This window comes from Bos indicus, chromosome 11 (assembly GCF_029378745.1).
Source record: "Bos indicus isolate NIAB-ARS_2022 breed Sahiwal x Tharparkar chromosome 11, NIAB-ARS_B.indTharparkar_mat_pri_1.0, whole genome shotgun sequence".
Taxonomy (NCBI): Eukaryota; Metazoa; Chordata; class Mammalia; order Artiodactyla; family Bovidae; genus Bos; species Bos indicus.
The window spans coordinates 86,132,878-86,139,575 of record NC_091770.1 but is presented as its reverse complement, the minus strand read 5'-3'; positions in this window follow the sequence as shown (position 1 = coordinate 86,139,575).

Genomic DNA, 6,698 nt, shown 5'->3' with positions numbered 1-6,698 from the left:
CCGACTCTTTGCAACCCCATTGACTACAGCATACCAGGTTTCCTTGTCCTTCACTATCTCCCAGAGTTTGTTCAAACTCATGTCCATTGAGTCGAGTGATGCCATCCAATACTCTCAACCTCTGTCACCTGCTTCCCCTCTTGCCCTCAATCTTTCTCAGTGTCAGGGTCTTTTCCAATGAGTAGGCTCTTTACATCAGGTGGCCCAAGTATTGGAGCTTCTACTTAAGCATTAGTCCTTCCAGTGAATATTCAGGGTTGATTTCCTTTAGGATTGACTGGTTTGATCTCCTTGCTGTCCAAGGGACTCTCAAGAGTCTTCTCCAGCACCACAGTTCGAAAACATCAATTATTTGGTGCTCAGACTTCTTAATGGTCCAACTCTCACATCCATACATGGCTACTGGAAAAACCATAGCTTTGACTATACAGACCTTTGTTGGCAAAGTGATGTCTCTTATTAAGTGCTGTCTAGGTTTGTCATAGCTTTCCTTCTAAGGAGCAAGTGTCTTTTAATTCCATGGCTGCTACTTTCATTTAAAAATCTGTTAGGAAAGTTGAAGTCAAGATAATCAAAAGACAGTGACTTTTTAAAATTATTGCAGAAGTGTCAAAATCCAGGAAAAAAAAATGTATTGGACCTTGAGCAAGAATATTACCTTGAGGGATCCTAGACATGAACTCAAAACACTTGGGAAAGCTTATGAAAACTAACAAGAATAACAATCCAAAACTACCATAAAATAAATGGAGTTATTTGAAAATGTGTCCAGCCATGGGAGTTTGGGCGTGGCTCTTCATTCTATGATCTCAGTCTGCCCACATGTCATATAGATGCAAAGGTGGGTTCTTGAATTCTCTCCTGCCCAGGCAGGGCCTGAACCCCCAGCTCTCTTTCCCCTCTGTTGAGAACAGCATTCCTGGGAGGGCACAAGGGTATTTGTACCACTTTGGTTTCTGGTTACCTGACCTCTGACCCCTGTGTGGACCCCTGGAGCTGTGAAGCTATGGCAGCTGCCCAACTCTGAACCCTGCATGGGTTTGGCAGGAGACCAAGAGGAGTCAGCACCAGCCTGCAGTCAGACTGGGCCTCTGTGAATGGGTCATGAGCCAGCCTCACTGCCACTGCTGGGAGCAGGGCTCATCAAGTCTGGTAGGTGCTCCTTGGGGTGGCCCCCTGGCCATTGCCCATACGATGAGGCTCACAGGGGGCACCTCCATGGTTGATGTTATTCTCCAGCTCAAAGACATTGGTAGTACCTCCTTATTGAGCAGCAGTTGTGTATCCCCAAGAGGCCTCCGTCCTACAAGGCACTCCTTGGAAACCCAGGCCGCATAACCTGAGTCTAGAGAAGGCAGCCTGGTGTGTCTCACTGCCTCATGCAGAGTCCCAGGGCTCCAGGATGTCCCCAAGGAGAGAGACCTGTTCAAGACGCCGTCTGGTCCCCAGTAACTCTCAGCCCCACTTCCCACATCTCCTCTGTCTACTCTAAAGTCCAGGGCCAGTGAATTATTAATTTATAGCTGATGATTTTTGTGTGCATGAATGTTGCAAAAGTATAAACTTGGAGAAAGAACAGGGGAAAAAAGCCCAGCATCTTCAGCAGGAATTTTCTGAAGGATAGATTTCAGCTTAAAAGCTCCTGGAAAGGTAAATTTGACTAATTATCCTCTCTTTTTTTGGTCCATAAACTATGCACCCCCCTCCCCCACCCATGACTTTGTCCATGCTGTTCCCTCAATCTGGAAAACCTTCTCCCTTTATTTACCTTGAAAATCTTTTCATCTTTCAGAGCTTTATTCAAATGCCACCTCTTTTAAAGACACTCCCCAAGGTCCATACTAAGAATTTATTACTCATTACTCTGTGTAACTTATTACTCACAGGACTTTTCATGAATTTCTCTTGAAGGACTTTTCTTGATAGCTGTGTATAAGAAGCTATTAGCACCCCTCTGTGCCAGTATTTAATTTTTCAACCAGTATCGCCAGTTGTGTACAAGAGGCTTGAATGTATGCTTAGTCACTCAGTCGTGTCCAACTCTTTGTGACCCCATGGACTGTAGCCTGCCAGGCTCCTCTGTCCACGGGATTTTCCAGGCAAGAGTACTGGAGTGGGGGTCTTCCCAATCCAGGAATCAAATCTGTCTCCTGCATCTCCTGCATTGGCAGGTGGATTCTTTACCACTGAGCCACCAGGAATGAAAACAGCTCCTGTCCTGCGTGATTCTGGGTCTCCGCCTTTGAGATCATTTCCTGGGAATCTTTCCCGCAGACATGGCTCCATCTGAGTCTGTCTTGGCTACATCTTCCCTCATATTAAGATAATCTGTTGAAATCAGAAAGAAAACTGTTCTGAGCTCTAAACAGAAAGAAAATGAGGCCTTAATGAGCAGTATTTCTCAAATGAGGAGTTTAATTCCCTGGCACTGAGACAGTCAGAGAGGAAATTGAGAGAAAAGAAGTCGGCACAACAGGTCCCATGGGAACAGGCAGAGCAGATGTCATAAAGCGCCGGCATTAAATGTTAGGCTTCTGCTCAAGTCTTTTTCTTCTGGAACCAACCCTCACAAGCGAACAGCTTAGAAACAGCAGATGAAAGGCTGGGGGTGGTGATGTAGAGAGACTGCCTGAGTCAGCAGAATGCAAAAGCTGACTGGGTGACAGAGAATCAGTGTGAAAGAGAAACAGACTTGGGGCCACTGGGTGGAGGGGCAAAGAGTCCTCTGAATGTCAAGTCTCAGCCTCTCTGGACTTTGTTACATGATCGTCCGGAACTGATAGTCACAGAAGTGCTGAATTATCACACACACACATGCGCACACCCATACACAGGTGATCTGCTCTATCTTCTCTTAGAAGACAGTGAAGTGTAAGCTATTTGGGGGAAAAAAATTCCTTGTAAAATTATAATTATTTGTTCAAAAAGTTAAGAGTTTCCCCCAAGAGATCCTCACAGTTTATTCCTCTTGTGCTTGGGGCTTTGTTCAATTGTCACTTTCCTGAACCTTGGTTTCAATTGCAGCCCACTCACCCCGGCACGCCTTAATTCTTTTTCTTAGCATAGTTTTCTTCATACCAGCTGTCACTTGCTATATATAATAATACTGTTTTGTTATGAGCCTTCTCTCCTATCCCACAAGAAGGTAAACTCCACGAGGGTAAGGGTTTATCTGTCTTGTTCACTGCCTTGTTGTGGATGAACCATGTGTCTGGCACCTAGTAGGCATTCATTCTTTATTGAATGAAAGCATAAATGAGCAGACTTACTTATTTGGAAAACACATTTAAATTTTAAAAAGTCATTCTATAAAAATACTGGCTAAATGCAGAAAAATTATATGAGAATTTATCAACATAGGCACATTAATTAATTGGCAAATATTTATTAAGGAAATACTCTATGCAGACTTATATATTGGGGATTTACTTATTTTGTTCATGTTCACAATTTTCAGTGCCCTAAATACCAAGTATTCCACATGCAGAGTCACTGACATGCTTGTGAGACACATCTGTGCTCCTGTACATATACTCACAAGCATGTGCACACACACACACACACACACATGCAACATTCTGGTTCTTCTGGTAGCCTACCTTAAATTTTACCAGTTCTGTCATGTAAAGATTTGACAAGTCTGTTCTGTGCCTCCTTCAGAAAATTCTTAGAAGTAGGAAGTGATGGTATTGATTAGGAATGCTAGTGTTTCCCATGAGTGAGTCTAAAATCAATATTTAACCACCATTTATTGTGATGTTGGAGGCAGATTGATTGTATCCTGGAAAGTGTACTGGATGTAGAGCCAGGAAATTTGAGTGCAAGCCCTGGATCCATTGCTGAAGAGCTGAATGATCTTGGCAAGTTATTTAACCACAAATACCTCGCTCAGAGGTTTTTTTTTTTTTTGAACAGGACTTGGTAAGCCGTAAAGCACCATACAGTTTAAAAAAATAATCATTTATTAAGAAGTAAAATGTGCATTACCTGTCACTAAAAAATAGAGGTGACATCAGATCCCTTGAAATGCACGGGTATCAATCTCCATAACTTGGCCACCTTCCTTCTTATGTAATTTGCTGTGTGACCTTCACATTTCAGGCCTCAATTTCATCATGTACATAAAAAAGGATTCTACCCAACTCTAGCAGGCTGGGATGATTTCTCAGATTCTGATTACAACTGACAGGCTCTGCAAGTGTGTAGCAGTAAATTGGGATGGGTTCCAATCGATCGTGCAGTCTAACCTGGTAGTTTTCTAAATGCAAAACTATCCATTTTCTTCATTCATTCATTCATTCCTTCAACAAATCCTTGCTCAACTTATGTGGTAGACATGGTGTGAGATGCTGGAGAGGGGAGTTGGCCGAGGACGCGGCGTCAGCACCATCAGTGATCCAAGCCGAGTTGGCGAACCAGTTTCATAAACACATCTTTGTTGTCCACATTGAGAGCCATGAGGAGACAGGAGCAGGGTGTGGGGGACCACAGAATGAGGCCTGATTTACTCTGGAAGCAATGGAGACAGTTTCAAGCCGAGATGTATGTCAGGGGAATGTCAGAGGACAGATGAGGGGTAGCCAGGCAGGGGTTGTAGAAAGACATGTCATTAAAAAAGGAAAGACTGTGAAAAGGTCCCAAACCACCTCATTTGGGCAGTTTAATAAGCACTGATTGTGTACTTATTGTGTGCTGAGCACTGTAGAGGGAAGAATATTCAGGGAATGGGAAGCAGATAGGATAAAGCTGACGAGGGTTAGTAAGTACAATAAAAGGCTTGACTGCTGTGCTCAGGACAGACTTACAGCATCACTGAATGTAAGTATCACTGAATGAATGACAATGACAGAACATGATCCTTTTGTGTAAAATTGTTTACCTTCATCATTCAAACATTCACCAGATAGCCTGCTGCCATCCATGGGGTCACAAAGAGTCAGACACGACTTAGCGACCGAACAACAAAACTAGTATACGAAACCAAGGGAGGCAAAAACAAATAGGACAGAATCTCTACTGGAGTGGCACATGTCCACAAAGTGTGATAAATGCTCTGATCACAAGACCCGCGAGCAGGAGGACTGAATCTAATCTGACAGGAAGGATGGCTGAAGGAGGGCTTCCCAGGGGAGGTGACATTTTTAAGCTGAATCTCTAAGGGTGAATAGAAACTATTTAGGTGGCTGGAGTGGGAAGTGGTTCAAACAGAAGCAGAAGCATGTATGAAGGTCTGGAGACCCAAGGAAGGAGCTAGGAGACGTCAGTGAGCCTGTAGCAGAGTCTGCATTGCACAGTTTGGGCTTTGTCCCAAGGGAAGTAATTCATTGGTGGATTTTAGGTAGGGCAGTGACATAATAAGATTTGTATTTTGGATGTGTATATCAATATCCGTGCAATTGACATTTCCCACTCCACCAGCTTGGTGTACAGAGATGTTACCCTTCCTGAAAATTCAAATCTTAATGGCTAGGAGCCTGCACCCACCCAGATTAAAAGAAAGGTTCTATCTTTGAGATTCATGTCTCAATATATTTCCTTTTTTTAAACTGGTATATAATACTGTGTACATTTAAGGTACACTGTGTTGATTTGATATACTTGTTATTGCAATATGATTACCTCCCTAGAGTTAGTAGACACCTCCATCACCTCATATAACTGTCCTTTCTTTTTGTGATAAGAACATTTAAGATCTGGTCTTTTAGTAGCTTTCAAGTATCTAATACAGTGTACGTAGCAATGATTACCATACGTGCATCAGGTCCTCAGAACTTACTCATCTTCTAACTTCAAGTTTCTATCCTTTGACCAGCATCTCCCCTGGTCATCCCACCACCAGCCCCTGGTAACCACCATTCTACTCTCTGTTTCTATGAGTTCAACGTTTTTAGATTCCACGTATAACTGATCCAAATATCTCTCAAGACCTGTCCCTAGTCAGTGAATCAGTCCTCTCAGGCATGTCCTTGCTGCCACCTGCCAAAGAGCATAAACTTGACTGTGTCCTTTGAGGCTGCTCCCCTTCTCGGGGAATGACTGACTTCTGCATACGGCCACCAGGGTGGTCTCGCCTCAGTGGCCAACACAGGGGGTCCATGTCTTTCTAGATCAGTGACCATCTGGGCAGCCAGGGGAAGCACCAGGGTCCCTTCTGCTGCCAGGGGAAGCACCAGGGTCCCTTCTGCAGCCAGCTGCACGTCTTCTGGACCCTACTCGCTGCCTCTGTGGTGGTCTGCTCTTTCATCTCAGTGTCTCCCCAGGAGCAAAGGGAGTCGGGGCACTCTCCTGCCCATGTCACTTCCGGAAGAGGCTTCCCACAGCCACTAGGCGACCATTGTGCCAGCTCTTTCGGATCAGCCCCTTCTATGCACGTTAGCAGAAGATTACTTCTCAGGAGGCGTGACCAAGGACTGGTGGGGCCATGTTGGGAATGACTCGAATGCCAGCTGCCTGCTCTGCCCAGGGACAGCATCTTCCCTGACCTCAGGGTGGGGACGCCATCCTCCTCCCATCCAAAATGTCATTCCTAATTTCTTTCACTGCTGTGGGGGGGCGGGGCAGTGGGGAGGTACAACTCTTCTGGAGGGTGGAGACCATGGTACATCCTACCCAACACCATGCATGTCGCTGGGGACTGGCTACCTGCAGGTCCCACCACAGGGACCCCTTCCTTCAAGCCTCCCAGAGAAGGTCCTGGG